The sequence below is a fragment of the Ictidomys tridecemlineatus genome, chromosome 6 (assembly GCF_052094955.1).
Source record: "Ictidomys tridecemlineatus isolate mIctTri1 chromosome 6, mIctTri1.hap1, whole genome shotgun sequence".
In the NCBI taxonomy this organism is placed as follows: domain Eukaryota; kingdom Metazoa; phylum Chordata; class Mammalia; order Rodentia; family Sciuridae; genus Ictidomys; species Ictidomys tridecemlineatus.
In genome coordinates, this window is record NC_135482.1 from 82,971,803 (window position 1) to 82,988,731 (window position 16,929).

Below are 16,929 nucleotides of genomic sequence, written 5' to 3' on the forward strand. Positions count from 1 at the left end.
TCTGGTCTTGTGACATTCATACAACCTCCAATTTATTTGTTTTCTTCTTTTTGGTGTTGACTGTGCTGCTTGACAGGGTTATCGGGGGAATACAACCTTCCCCTGTCAAATGCCTTTCAGCATCCTCTTGTCCTTCCATGCCTACCTTTCCTTTGTGAACCTGAAATGTGACTCTATTTCTGTAAGTTAATCAACTTCCACCTTTGTATTTAAAGTGCTTTAATTCAATCAATATCGTAACAAGATGAACTCTCTTCTCATGTTTGCACAGTCAATTGATCACCCAGGGAAGTAGTAGAACTGTAAATGTTTTGATGGATATTTCTTAAGGCAATTTCTATGGATTTTCATTTATTTAATATAATTTAAGGTAAAATATTAGAAATCATTTTCAACAAATGATAAACATATTACAGTCTGTTAATTGAATGTAGTCTTACTCAAGAGACTTGTTAACACATAAAGTACCAGAAAATTAAATAATATGAAACAGAACATTTCAAGAAGATATATTAAAGGTTGCTTATGTGATCAAGATTTCAGGACTGTAGAGAATATGTTAGCATGATTTAAGATTTTTACTAGACTCTCATCACATTGCCTTATAGGAAGACAAGGTTTAAGGCAGTGTTTCAGAATCACTTAAAGGTCTTGGTCAGAACTGGTCTTATCCACAGAATTTTTGATTTAATAGGTCTGGGGTAGGGACTGAGAAATCTGCATCTTAACAAATTCCTAGAAAATTCTGATGTTGCTTGTCCTATAGACACACTTTTAGAACCATTGACCTACGTTATAAACATAGTCTTCCAAATGCTGATGCCTGCTTTGAGGTTTATCACAATGGTTAGGGTTCCAGACTGGTACTACAACTAGTTGAGTATCCTATAATGAGCTATTTATTATAAATAATCATAATATAATAATAATGATACCTATGAGTACTTACAAAGTGGTAGGCCCTGTACTAAATACTATATATATTCATTCCTCCAGAGGCTTGTCACAAGGGAGAGAAAACTGAGGCTTTACAAATACAAACGTTTAGGTATCTACTCCTTGCACCCTAAGTTATTTTATATTAATACAGAATATATAATAATTTAATGGTCACTCCAATATAGGAATTACTCCCCAAGTGATTTTGGGGAGTATAATAAAAGTAAAATCACTAAAAGCTTTATTGTTATAGAAACTGGGAGTTTGAAGAAGATGGAAATTTATACTTTAATGCCCACTTTACAGAAGAGGAAGTGAGGTACAAAAAAGCTGATTGCCATGAGCAGTATCCTTTGGCAACCTGGGCCAGGTGTGAGATGAGCAGACAAGAGCAGCTCACTCGGCTCCCCTCACTGATCAACCACCCAGATCTTTTTAATGTAAGAAGCCCTGAATCATCTAGGGTTTTTTTTATTATTTTTTAAGTACGTGTTATTTTTAAAAGACAAAATTTTTGCTGTTAATCAAGTAGGATTTAAATATGCTAAAATTATGAAGGACATTCCCTTCCCACATTCATGATTATTAATTATTATTTTTCATTATGTTTTTAAGTAAAAGCTAAAATAAACAGATTCAGAAACACACCCTTTCCCCTGATGAGATAAGGAAAAAATAACATTCAAAAACATGAAACATCAAGTTCATTCAACAATGATAACTGCTTATTTGGTTCTGTTAAAATCAAGTGTAGAATCATAAGTATAATTAAGGAGACAGTTGCATAATGGAAAAAAAATTCAGACTTTAGAATTTAAATCTTGATTCTATTTCTTTACAAGTTAGATGACCTTGGACAAAGTTATTTAATTCTTTTTGGCCTCAGTATCCCTACCTATAAAATGAAGACAATAATGTTTTAATGGTTAATCAGAAGAAGATTAATGACAATATAAACAAGGATAATGTTTAGGATAATATCTACCTTATAGGTACAGAATAACTAGTAGTAATTACTAACATTATTAATGCAATTAATATGTTTATTAGAGTAGACCAAGTTTAGAGTATATTTAAAGACTCAACTATATTATCAGCATAACCATGTTTAGAATTGATACTGTCTGGGTTACAAATATTATGGGATTTACTTAGTATTAGCACAAGTGAGCACTTGGTGTAATCTGTATATTTATGTAAGAAAAGCTCACCAAGTCTAGATTATTTGACATTTTGATACTAATATTGAGAAGTTTTAATACCAGGCATCTTACTAAGCATCCTATGTAAATTATCTCAGTCCTTACTCATAAAAAACCCTACAAGATACTCCCATTATTAATTCCATTTGATAGATAAGGAAACTAGAGCCATAAAGGTTTTATGCTCCAAACTCACAGAGAAAACATATATATATATCTCCAAGTTGATAGCCATACCTGTCAGAGTACTGAACCTGGCTTTTAGCTACTACACAACATGGAGTCCTCCTTGGAGGAATCTTGACTAGCACTCCAAGCAAGAACTGCAGTGATTTGGAGAATGTTCTAGCCTCTGCTCCTCTCCTGAATGGCTAAAGCACTACTCCTGAGGCAAAGTGTGAAGAGGAAATCCTTAAAGTCCAAACAAGCATCCAAGGTGCGGGACCACGACTCAGTCATTGAGACTCAGTCTTATCATGCACAAAATGGAGAAAATAATACTTACTTTATAATTTATTTTTAAGGATCTTAAGTAATGTGCCTGTAATTGTAGTAGGTATTTTTTTCCATCTCATATGACCTCAAACTGTGCCAGTGTAACTCACTCTGAAATTTGAGCTGAAAATGAATAATATATGTAAATGTAAGCACTCTATCACATCTTGGAAATAGTCTCATTCTGTTCTTTTAACAAATGTTCATTGTGTACCTACCATGTGCCACGTACTCTCTGAGGCTTGGCAATACCACAGGGAAGAGAAGAGACAAAAATCTTGCCTTGGTAGGGCTCATGTTTTCAAATGGAAAAGCAGACCATGAACAAAATAAGCAGATCTATGATGTCAGCTGTCGAGACAAGCTATGGAGAACGGAGCGCTTATTATCCTAACTTATTCCCCAACAAACATGACATAGAGTGGTTAGCAAAACACAAACAATAAGTCCTTAAAGTGATAAGTCCCTCTGGGAAAAAAATAAATTGGGTAATGTCCTTCCAAAAAGAAAGAAACAGCACAGCGAACTCACAGTTGTTTCTGAGAGTGCCTTGCTGGCTCTATTATTTCAACAACACATATCCCCCCCACCCATGTCATATAAGACCTCCCAGCTCCAGATGCAACATACACAGACCTGAAGAAGGGACAAGTAAGGGTAACTATGCAAGATTTTGTAGCAAAATGGGCCATGCCACATACCTAAAGATAGACTCTGACAATGCATCTTAGCTCTGGATTTGCTAGATAAGGGTTCAAAACCCAACTCTCCATCTTTCTAGATATTGAGAAGAAGTTAACTTTTCAAGCCTTGGTTCATCATCTCTAGGGTGATATCAATGATGCCTACTTCATAAGTTGCCATAAGGATTAAATGAGACAGCAAATGTAAAGGGCTTAGTATAACATCCAGCACATATATACAGTCAATAAACATTTGTTGACTGAATAAATGGATTAAAAACTAACTCATTACTTGGGTTAGTTTTGCTTTCATAGTTTCCACTTTTAAAGCGTCTTTCCAGTAATGTTAACACAATAGTTTGAAAATACCTGAGAAATATATAAAATATATAACTTCTTTTGCTGCTTTTAAAAATTTCTGCTTCAAACCTGTTATCTACTACCCAGGAATCCTTGCTCAACACCACCTATGCCAATCTTAGTGACCATGCCAAGCTATATATATTTCTTCAGTTACCCTATTGTGGTTTTACAAAGACAAGCATTCAATTTCTGAAAAAAAAAAAGAAAGTTGTTCACTGAAAAATATATTCTGTCCTTAACAAATCTAAATTCAATGTTACTTTTTTTTAAAAGAAGCTTTCAGCCAAACAGTGTAAAAGATATTCATGGCAGATTAAAGAAGTGATAGGGGTGTAAATATAGACTAAAAATCAACCCAGGGTTTTATGGCAGAAGATGAGGGGGAAGGGAGTAACACTGAATATTCAGAAATTAAAACTACTTATAATCTTGAAACATTTTTTCTTGGTTTTATTAAACTAAGCTCAAAATAGTAGCTTCTTTTCCACTATGAAGAAAACTCTAGCTAGCAAAGTTTTTTTATAGCTAGGAACTTCTGCTTATGAGTGTTTTATTTGGCCTGTGATATATCAGGAAGATATCTGATGCCTTGTCATGTGCCTTAGGAATCTACTACAATCCCAGAGCCTCACTGAGTTTTACTCTTTATTGTTAATTTTTCTGCTAAGAGTAAAATCTGCTGTTGAAAATTTCTAGCACAGAAATCCTCTCTTTACCAAAGAACGAAGTTCTGCCTGTGCACGGAGAGTTCAGGTTTTGACACACAGCCTCAATTCTGCATTGCCATATCTTTCTGTGAAACTGAACGAAGAATTTGTAATAGTTACTTTGCAAAGATGCACCAAGAGGTTATTTTTTAAAGAAGCAAATATTAGACATCTAGGTCAAAGTTTCTCAGTGAGAAGTCAATTCTACATGATAAATTGTACCACAGAAAAGAATTTTCTTAAGGATCTAAAGAGAAGAAATCTTTGCTCAACAATACCCATGTTTACTCTGTCTGCAAAATCTTGTCAATTTTATTCTCTCCCATTGTTGTTATAATTGTCCTTTTACCTGTGGAGTTGATATTTGACAGATGTATGTCTGAATTACTATAATATATGAATTCTTCATAGATGAGTATGCAAAGACATTGCAATTGAACCAAAGTAATGATTTATGTGCTAGTTATGTTAAAATATAAAAGTAGGCTGATCCTTACCGACAGCTTTGTTAAATCTAGATTTTTTTGCAAAATCAATTGGAAATAAATAAAATTTCTAAGAATTTGTGAGGTATTCTTAAATAAATTATTGCTCATGTGATTTCCAGCAATGAGAGTGCATTCACTTCCTCTGTTGTGATCAAAGTTCTGATTGGATGGGAAAGAAGCATGCAGAACTATACCAGACTAAAATCCTTTGTATGGTTAGATACATTCTTCCTAATTCAAAGTGGTGGCTTTTATCATGATTTGAAACAATCCAATAACTGAAATTATGTATTTTTCCTAATATTTTTTTCCACCAGTATTGCTTTGAACTTTGTGTTGCTGTGTACTTCAGCCAGATCTTTGTACAAGCAGAGAAACACGGGAAGACAAACGTGTTTGTTAAGTGACGGTCCCACTTCCCAGCACACAGTGTGCTGTCCAGATGTTCACTTGAACCTTGTATATTGCTTATACTATATCAGAAAAGTACTTCAATGGAACTAATAAAAATGAGTTGGAACTTGTGAACAGCAGCTGGATCAGATGAGTGTGAATCCCCTAAATCCTATGGATAGAGTACACTTTCCTTGATGTTTCAGCCAAAGTAAACTTTCTGGTGGAGAGCTAGAAGAGGTGCAAGAGGCGTGTGGGCACCAAGTTGCTACAATTCACAAGTTCCTAAATCCTTGCTTGGAAATAATTGCAAATAACTCATCATTTTAAGCCAATAAATCCTAAGGAATATTTCATCAACTCACAGAAAACTGAGAAAAGAAATCCCACAGCATCCCAGTGCCTCATTTATTATAACATCCAAATAGAATCCTTTATGGAGGGCGGGGTCTCGTTTTAATATTATAACAGTTTTGTGTATCTAAGTTTTCTTATTTTATAGGAACTATTGAGAATTTTTGCAATTATATACTCAAAAGGCTGAATCAACATAAACAACAGAACTGTGAAGCAGTAATGTTGGTTCTGGATGAAAACTGAGTTAAATGCTAACAGGTCACCAGTTGCCCCTTTGACCTAAAATGTCCCTTCACTTTCTTATCCACCTGGTGTAATGTGCCTCCTTCAAGTACCTTAAACTCAGTCATATTCATTCTTTAAACCTGCTCAAATATATTCTCATCCAGAAAAGCTCTTTTTTATGTATTACTTTATTTATATTAGCTCATTTATTACTTAAAACTATACAATAAGTAAAAAGACATCATCTATTATATAGAATATTTTGACTCAACAAGGTTAAGAAAATTATAAGTTAATCTAAAAAAAAATTTAAAAGCAAGAAGATGTTTTATATCTGCATGATTTAAGAACCACATTATAAGAAAACTCCTTATAAAGCGATGTGAAATACTGAATAAGATGTAGAACACATTTTTTATTAATATCAAAATTTCCAAAAAATGAAAAAAATTGACAAAGCAAAAATCCCAAAGAAAGGTGGGAGTAGCATGCAGGGAGAATGATAGTCAATCTTCACAACAGAAAAGTCTTGGTTTTAATGGCCACACAGGCCAACAATACACCTGAGTCTACAGATAGATAGTTGGAACCAAGACTATGGCATTTGTGTAGACTTCTTAAATGACCACACACTTACAAGACTAGAATGTAATTAACCCACTTACACTGGATGTCAACAAAACTTGTTGTGCTCAGGGGTTTGGGGGTATTTTAACTATTTGCACAATACTGGATCCTATTAAGATGAGAAAGTTACATAAAAGTGACCTTGTATAAAGACTTGGATATGTCAGCAAATAAGGAGGTGGGGTGGGGTGGGGAGAAATAGAAAGATAATAGAAAGGAGAGAGAAAGTGAAAATCCTTGAGTAAAGAAGACAAAAGAGGGGCTGGGGTTGTGGCTCAGCGGTAGAGCGCTTGCCTCCCATGTGTGGGGCCCTAGATTTGATCCTCAGCACCACATAAAAATAAATAAATGAAATAGAGGTATTGTGTCCAACTACAACTAAAAAAAATAAAGAAATATATGAACCAATTTCAGCATATAGATCTTACTGGGATCCTGAGTTGGAACAAACTATGAAGACATAATCATGAGTAAATAATGCATATTTGAACACTCGTGTGATCCTGTGATGAAATTAACTTGTTAGATGTAATATTGGTATTTTCATTATTTTATAGTCTTTATTATTTAACTTATATAGGAAAATATTTATGAATGAAATGTTATGAAGTCTGGGATTTACTTAAAATAATTCAGCGTGTGATATGTGGGTATGGAGGAAGTATAGGAACATATTGATGAAATAGCTTGATCACAAGACAATAATCATTGAAGGTGAGTGATGGGAATAGCACAGAGGTTCATTATACAATTGTATCTGCTTTTGTGTGTGCAAGAAATCTTCTATGATAAATAGACTATGAAAAAAAGAAGTGGCTCTAGGCTGATGATACCAAAGGGACACATGGCAAGACAAAACCATCTGTAAGGCCTCCTGGAAGATGACCCCACACATCAAAATGAGCAAACATATGAAAAATTAATTCACTGATGAAGGCCAACATGTACATGTATAAACACACATTCTCTAAGAATTAAAGCCCTAAGAAATCCAAGTAATGGAACTAATGCGCAGAAAGTATAAAAAAGAATATTCTAAACAATTAAAGACATGAGAGGAGGAATTGAAAACATGAATTAAGAAAGAAGGAAATGAAAACATCAATAAAGAAGAGGGAACTTGTAAAAACAGCAGGAATATGTGATACAAAAATATTAACAATGATAACAAAATAGAAGTTCTAGAAATGAAAAAGAAAATTGATGGAATTAGAAACTCAATGGCTAGGTAATAGGCAGATTGAGGTCAAGTGAAGAGAGAAACCCTGAACTAAAAGATCTGAGGAACTAACCCAAGACACAGCATGGAGAGGTAGAGAGATAAAACCTAATAAAAGGTTAGGAGATAAGGAAAATAGAAGAAGATTATAAACATACATCTTATACCAGTCCCACACTGGGGAATCACATGAAGACAGACACATGATTTGAAAGGAAATGGCTGGAATTTAGAATCGATTAAAAACAAAAATCTTTGGTTCATAAAACCAGTCCCCAGTAGGATACATAAAAGCAGAATCCATATTTAGACACACTGTAGTTAAACTGCAAAACAAAGAGAAAATGTGGAAAGCAATCATAAAGAAGGGGCATGTTATCCAAGAAGGAACACAAACCAATTTGTTTGAAATCAATAATCAAATTGCATGCACAAGGCCTTGGGTTCAATCCTCAGCACCACACAAACACACACACACACACACACACACACACACACACACACACATACAAAAAAAAAAAAGTTAGGGAAGACCCAAATAAATGGAAAGCTATTCTTTGTTCATTTATAGAAAGTAAAAATCCCATGAAAATACCACAGTATTTTTCTTGGAATTTAAAAGGCTGATTCTCAAGTAATATTCTCAAATACCATTTATTAAATGGTACTAAAATAATTAGCAATCTGTATGGACCCTACTTAATATCATATGCAAAATTTTAGTGTATCCAGATTAAAGATATAAATAGTAAAAGCAAAACTTTAACATTTTTAGAAAATTGTATAGAATAATATCTTATGAGCTGGAGTAAGGAGAAACTTTTCTAAAATATATCAAAGCACATACCATAAAAAGATTGATAATTATAAAAACATACAAATTAAATATTTTTCATAAGAAATGCACCATAAACAAAACTTGATACCAAGTAGGAAAAGATATTTTCAGTACTTAAAACCAGAAAGGTTAAGTAACAGAAATTTTTAAAAAAAGTCCTATTAGTCAAGAAATGAGGAACAAACAACCCATAGAAAATATTTTTGAAGAAAAACATAAATGGCCAATCAACATAAAATATGTCCAACTCCAGCAGTAATCAGAAAAAAATGCAACTTAAAATGCTACTGTACACAAATAAGACAGGGAAAAGAAACTCTGCTATATCATTCATATAAGTATAAATTAGCACAGTTTGGGATTTTGGGAGTGACATGGCAATTTCTAGTAAGTTGAAGGTGCCTACATTGTACAAGCCAATAACTTAACTTCTGGGAATATGCCTTAAAGAAACTGAAATACAGGCAAAGGGAGCCATGGACCAGAATGTCTAGTTAAACTTTATAACTGAAAAAAAAATCATTTTTGAAAACAGCCTAAATTTTTATCATTAGGTGGATGAATAATTAAATATTCCTAAAATGAAATATAGTGTAGCAAAAATGAATGAGTGGTATCCATGTACTATTATAAACAAATCTCAAATAACAACAAATATCTTTATAAATAAATCTCAAATAACAACAAAAACAATACCATTTATATGAAATTTAAAACAAGATAATTATTGGTTATGGATATGTACATGCTGTAAAATATGAAAAGAAACAAGCAAAATCATGACAAATGCCAAATTCAGGACAATAGACACCTCTGGGGAAGACAGGCAGGTAGGAAAATGTGATTAAGAAATGAAACACAGAGGACTTCAGTATACCATAATGTTTCTTTCTAAAAAAAAAAAAAACAAAACACTAAAGCAATTATAAAAATATTAAAATTTGACAAAGTTAGGAATTGATAAATGGTTCTTATTATTTTCTACTTGTCAATACAAAACTGAAAATGTCATAGAATTGTGTGTACTTGTTCACACTCACATAAAAATGAAAATAAAAAGTAATTACCAAACATGTTTTGGAAAATGGTTATAAACTGGTAGAGCCAGGACTCTTCCCATACTCTTTTTACTCCAAAGCTGGAGCCTCTCCTACAATTTCATTTCCCCTCTCCTTGCCTTTGCTGATCCTCCCCTGCCGGGTTGCTCATGCCTGCCCCTTTGAACATGGTTTAGAGCACAGCCTGGACACCTGGCTTTTTAAACTATATGTAATTATTTTTCCTGTATTGCCTTTCCCAGAGATTAAACACCTGGGCAGGGGATGCCATTTGGAGATACAGAGGGAGAGTGTCTATATCTAAGAAGTTTCTATTTTACTAACAAGTATTCTTTCTTTTATAGGCTTCTAACTTGTTGCTTATCAATTACTTAACTCACTCCTGCAGTGACTTAGCAGAGACTAATCACCAAGTTCTATCAATAAATACCTATTTTTGCAAAATAATCCATTGCCAAAGAATGTGGCGAAACAAAGATTATTTTCCCAGTTTTTCTCATGAATCAAGAGGAGGAGCAAAATTTATGTATTTGTGGTGAAAAAAATAAATAACCTATAGTTCGTTTGCTTCTCTTTGGTATTTTTCAAGCCCTCACAAGGAGAGGGATCTTGTTATGTGAATTTAGTCTACTCCAAGTACAGTCATAGATTGGATTTCATTACTCAGGCATAATTGAGGAGGCTCTCAAAATAGGCCCTGCTTTAGAAATGACTGCAGAGATAATTTCCCATTAATGCCCCAGGGCTCATATATGTGAAATAGTACAATAAATAGAAATCTGTTAGTACAGTGTATAGAAACTATGGTTAATCAATATAAATTCTATTATATAACATTGTAACAGTAGCACAAATGAGGAAACCATCATGTTCAACCTTTAAAAAATATTATCAAGTGGCTTTTCCATTTGAGAGTACTTTTAAAAATAAACAGGATATAAAGGAACATTAAGCAATACATAGAAATATTGCTTTTCATCTGAACATCGTTTTATCATTTCAATGTGAGGAGTCCAGTGTCCCCAGGCAGCTTGCAGCCTGTCCTGTGTGCCTCCCACGCAACATGGGTTAGCCAAACACTGAGCTTTTTGTGATGTGGGTGTGAGGACTGGGCTAAGGGCTTCAGGGAGGTCTCGAGGTGGAAAAATTTGTGACGCATTAGATTCGGTGACTGAATGAGAATTATTTATCGAAGGTTCTATGACACAATAGTTTTGGTCATCCAAGGTTCATTTTAAAAATTATAGCCAGTCTCAAAGCACTTAGTACAGACTGAAACCCTTTAATAGGCATCCCAGACTACTTGCGAATGAAAAGCTTCTGAGCCAAAGCCAACCTGAGTGGCTTTGGTCCTTCTGTTTCAGAATCAGACTAGCAGAGAGAAGGGCATAAACTTATGGAGCAGAGAACTGGTAAACTGCAGTGTTCAAATTCAGCCTCACATCTGTATGTGGTCGAAAGAAGATCTTTTTCCTTCATTCTAATTTGTTTATGCTTTCTTCTCTAGTCTTGGGTGCTCTGCACTCTGGTGAGGGTAGCCCAGCCATCCACTTGCCTGAGAATGGTACCTGGCCCCGCCCTGAAGTACAACCATGAAGATGAAGTACCACCCTCAGGAAGCCTGTGACCCACACCTGATACTTTAGAAGTTGACCAGTAAGTGTTATGTCATCCTCCCATCCTCTGTAATAAAGCTAAAATTGTCTTCCTAGTCAGGGCCTAGCTAACACATTAACAATTCCTCCTGTTTTCTGGTCTCCTGTCATTATCCTCCATACAAGAGAGAGGCCTTGATAATATCTCTTATCTTAAAGGAGATTTTTAAAAACTTGGAATAATGAATGCTGAATCTAACACTTTAAAAACAACAACTAAGTGGGATGCCATTAAAAGAGCTTCCTCTAGATTGTTCACAGCTTCTCCCACCAACAGGACACTCCCAACCTGGGGAGAGTTGGCCATTTCTGCAAGACAGACTCAAGTCCAACAGAATCTTCAGCAGAAATTGAGAATGCTCATTTGGGGAAAAAACCCTTTGCTTTCTAATGCCTGGTCACATGCTGGCCTTTTGCCAGCCCCCACAGCTGAAACCCATTCATGACTACTAAGAAGGGGCTGTGGCTCTAGCAATATTAGAACAGAGAGCATCGACTTTATGCTCAAAAATAAAACCGGAGATATAATGGGATTCTTCTGGTACTTTAGAAGTGACCATGCTTTCTGTTGGCTACTCATTTTGGAACTGAGATGGGGCAATTGTTCTGAAGGGCTGCATACTTGACAGTGTTAAGCAACCTCCCCTGCCTTTCCCTCTGAGATGGCTTGGATTTGTGCAGCACTGGGTAAAGGAAAAGCAGAGCCCAGTTTGGGATTTCTAAGCTGCACCAACAGAATCCCATGAGAAGCCCTTGAACAAGTTTCTAAGTATGGATCTGACAAGGAAGTACCTCTGGTACAAAAGGCTCTTACATAATGAGGTTCAGGGTGGGACACATCCAGGGTTTTATCCTGACACGTTCCACAGAACAAAAAATATTTATCTAATTTTACATAGCATCAAAAATGAAAATGATGGCTGAATATTACAAAGAAGAGGTGAAAGGCAGCTTCCTTTGAGCTCCAGAAACACCAAGTATGAATCATTGCCTCTCACAGGACAGCAGGCTGGTCAAACTGTTGAAAATATGAGCATCTGCCAGCAGTATCAGTCAGCCAACCACCCATGCCTCAGAACCCAAGATGTCATTTAGCTGCATCTTAACAGCCAGTTAGTCCCTGGAGCAGGGGAGGAAAGCAGGAATTTACTACTCTGTGGTTCCTAAACCTTAAAAAGCTAAAGCCTTGAAAAGCTAATGCAATCAATAAAATTCCCAAGCCACTCTTAGAATTGCATTGACTACCTGGATCTACTTGATTTTATTTTTACAGAAATTTGACAAAAGAAGCAATTTAAGCAATTTGTAGATGCAGTGAAAGCATCCTCCTACAAATGTTTCACTTCTGGTATGAGCACAGAGCCACCCCTCCCGATGTATTGCCACTTGTCAGTTTATAGGCTCAGAATCTTCATCAGAAACATTCAGATGCATAGCCATTCCCAGAAAGCCAGAGGGCTTTCATTAATAAGATGGGAAATGGGCTTAAGAAATACAGGTGGTTGTACAAGTGTATAGCCCTCATGGAAAGTGCTATGGACTGAACTGTGTCTCCCTGAAATGCATATGTTAAAGCCTAACTCCCAAAATAACTGTATTTGAGGATAGGGCTTTTAGGAGGTAATTAAGGTTAAAGGAGGTTTTAAGGGTAGGATCCTAATCTGACAAATCGATGGCTTGAGAGAGGGAGATAGAGACAGAGATAGAGACAAAGGCGGATTAATATCTCCTTTCTCTCCAAGTGTATAAACCAAGAAAGAGATTGTGGTGAGGACACAAGAAGGCAGCCATCTGCAAGCCTGGAAGAGAACCTTCACCAGACTCCAAGCATGCTGACACCCTGACCTTAGACTTCCAAGTTTTCAGAACCATGAGAAAATGAATGCTTGCTGTTTAAAGCACCCAGTGTATGGATTTTATTATGGCAACTCAAGAAGACTAAGACATAAACAAAAATGTATTTTAGTTAATACAATACGTGTAGATGTACATATGTGAATTTGAAAATTAACTAAGATGTGTGAGTTAGCTGCCTTGCTCAGGCATCTGACAGATCCCTCTGCCAAGGTGGATCTCAATACATGAAGATCTGAGATGACATCTGAACTATCTGAAAGACAGTGTGCCTCCAAAATGGGTTTTCATGTAATCTGTGCTAAAAATCCAATTCCTGACATCTATTTTTTTAGAGTTCACTATCAGTTTATGAACGCATTATAATAACCCTGGACTTGAACACTCAGAGCAGGTAATAACTAGAAGGTTAGAATATGACTTAATGAGGTCCCATCCGCCCCAGATCTTGATGGGCTCTTGTGACCAGTACTTCTCTAGTTTGCCAGATTTTAGGCCCTAAAAATGACAGTATTTTGCAGTGAAATGAGACCCAATTAAAGTTTAATGAGTAGATTTCATTTCTGTCCTACAGTAACATAGAAACATGCTTGCTGGACTCTTTAGCACACCCTTCTGTACTTCCTTTTAATGTTGATGCTAGCCCTCCAGAGCCCAGCACATGCAAGTGGACACAGTTAAAGAATATTCTTAATGGAAATGTCAGGGACAAGGTGAAAGGAAAGAAGTCTAGACACCATCCATTTCCTCAGATCAATTGAAAAAAAATTTAAAGTGTACCCCACATCAGAAATTATATTAGGGAACTTAATGCCATGGCTTCCTTGGTAGATGATTGTAATATAAACATCTAGCATTTGGCTACATCTATTATGTCCTAATTTATTCCAATTAAGGGATGTAAAATAAGTCAAATGACCTCTTTCTTTCTCTGCTTCTCTCTTTTTTAAAGTCCTATAGTCATAACGCGCAATAAAAGATCTTGATAATGATGAGTTAAAGTGTTTTAAATACTTCTGTAAAAAAAATTTCTGTAAAATTTAAGTATTTTAAATACTCCAAAGCCAAAATGGGATAACAACATATTCTTTATTATTGTTCAGTTATGTTATATGTTATGAATAAATCTAAATTTCTCTGTATTTATACTTTAAATGGGGTATATGCAAGTTCAAATGCAAATGCAAATAATGTCAAGAATGAAATAAATAGATAGTTCAACACACTGGGTATCCCAAAGTGTCAGGGGATATACAGTAGCTCTGCAGATATAGTAAGTACACATAAAATAGAAGAATACCTTGTTTATTTTTATCTGATTATCCCAAAACTCTATGTATTACTATTCCTATTATTCAAAAGAATTACACCAAAATAATGATTAACATCTCAAATGTTCCAGAGATTAGCATTCTGAATCAAGTTCCTAAGTTGAATATAACTCTAATACAGGGTTTTAATTCTCCTTATTAAAAAAGGAATATTTAGAGAAAAATTCCTCATTATATAAGCATTTCTTTGGCCTTTGCATATCTAGTATAAAACTACAGAAAAAGGTTAAAAACTCATTTCTCTTTAGCATACCCTTCTCATTTCTCTTTAGCACAATCTTCCTTACTCTTTATTCCTGAAATTCCTTCAGAAAACATTTCACCAACTTCTTGCCTATTCCATTTTATTTTCATGCACTTATTAAAATTAATTTTTTCCAAATTAATTCAATTACATTCCATTTTTATACTTACTATGAGAAATTCATGTGACTATAAGATAATTTTCCTGCCATTATCTATTATACATACTCAATGGAGATTGAATCAGGCCATGTAATTACCACTTCTTAGTTCCTAACAATCCTATGACAGTCGCTATCATAAAACTTATTCCCCAGTGTGCACCTGAGGTGCTGCATTAGGTTTTGGAAGCATATTACAGTCCCAATATGAAAAATAATGAATTACTATGCAGTGTGTTCCTAAAAATATAATTCCAGATTTAATTTTTCAAATGTCAAAACTACTATATAGAAAACTGACACCATTTTTAGCTTCTTGACTTATTGAAGGGTGTATCAAAACCTCAATGCCAAATCTTTCTCTCTTCCAGTTTCTCTTTATAACCACGATCACATCAGTTTGATAAATCATTTTTTTACTTATAAATTGTGGATAATATTATATATGATCCTTATTTTCTATATGTCATATATCAACTTGTAAATTTCACAATATATATATGGTTTCAAAATTAATAACCACTCCAGTTTTCTCTTCTATTAAGACTTAAAATAGATTTTCAAAATCTGAATACATCTGCCTTTTGAATTCTTTAGAGTAAGTTAACATGTTATTGAAATTCTTGACAGGACTTTTAATCATTGCAGATTCACATAATAATTTTGTGAATGATATTAAATAAAGGATACTGTTCCTTTTCCTATGTCCTTGACTTAAACTTTCTAATGTGATTAATAAAGTATATTTCATGGGGCTTTTACTCCAGTGGGTAGGATACTGAGGGAAGGGAAGGAAAGCTTAAAGAAAACAGAAGTCAAGGAAAATTCCCACTTTCCATGTGAATACTCCTTAGAGGGTCAAGAGATTAACAAATACTGAATGTCCCCACTGGAGATGAGGAGCATGAATTTGCTCTTAAATTGACTTCAGAGTAGAGATGCCAAAGCAAATAAATCCACTGCAAGTGACTACTTTAAAAGGTAAATGGTCTTTAAAAATATGCATGTAGGTTAAATTTTTTAATCGGTAATATTCATTACTGTCAAGTATGATAAGGGCACTTGTCCATCAGAAGCTGGAGAGCTCCTCCAGGTACATGATTCATTATTTCTAGATCAATGCCTAGTGCAGCAGACACCCCCCAAAATGTTTCTGAATGAAGAAAAATAAGCTCAAGTTTAAACATGCTTCACCTAAAACAGAAGTATTCATTTGAACAAGAAGTGCCACAAATTCTTAGATTCCTAAAATCCATATACATTTTTTATCAATAAGAATTCCCAAATGATGAGCAAATTTGAATGCCTATCTGACCCAGATATTCAAGCCATTAAAAGAAAAAATACAGAACCAACTTCTATTTCCTAGGATGCCTTGCCCCTAGCCAAGTTCATCCTCAGAGACGCTCTTTCACTTTGTATTAAATTTGTGGTATTACTTACAACCCTCAAACAGTACAGGATGCCTATAATCCCTGTGACTGTGGGGCTGAGACAGGATGATAGCAAGTTCCAGGCTAGTCTCTGCAACTTAGAAAGACCTTTAGCAATTTAGAGAGACCCTGACTCAAAATAAATAAAAAGTTAAAAGAAGGATTGAGGGTGTAGTTCAGTGATAAAAATCATCATCATCATCATCATCATCATCCCTGGGTTCATTCCCAAACAACAAACAAAACCAGCACTTGTGCAGATCACATTTCTCCATCCCCTTTTCTTTTATGGAAATCTTCTGTAAGTGAGGTAAAAAGACTTCAATCACCCCTGCAAACACCCACCCCACCACCACCAAGTGAGTGGAGTCACATTTTGGATAGGTAAATATGGAAGATAGATAAGATATAACCTAATCGTTTTCCTCAAATTTCACTACACATAAAACTCTGATCATACATCAACAATGGCTTTATCAGACTACAAACAGAAGTTCCCAGAACATTCATGTCCACTCTGGCTTTGATCAACCAGAAAGAAGTCACCGAAGTGAACTTAACTTATCCATATACCCAGTTTCCACAATGGAAATGGCAGTCTCCAAATCCCAAGTTAAGGGAATGGCAGCACTTGAAAAATGAAGCCACGACCACACAA

At 35.0% G+C, this 16,929-nt stretch overlaps 1 protein-coding gene and 1 long non-coding RNA gene across 2 annotated transcripts in view; one reads left to right on the forward strand and one right to left on the reverse strand.

Moving 5' to 3' along the window:
* Sspn (sarcospan) overlaps window positions 1-16,929 on the reverse strand; it is a 34,828-nt gene that overhangs the window by 14,624 nt on the left and 3,275 nt on the right. The gene's annotated exons all lie outside the window — the stretch shown is intronic.
* On the forward strand, window positions 10,842-14,179 carry LOC120888336 (uncharacterized). Its single transcript, XR_005731887.2, has 3 exons — window positions 10,842-11,006; window positions 11,102-11,250; window positions 12,992-14,179. It is a non-coding gene; the product is annotated as an uncharacterized LOC120888336 (long non-coding RNA).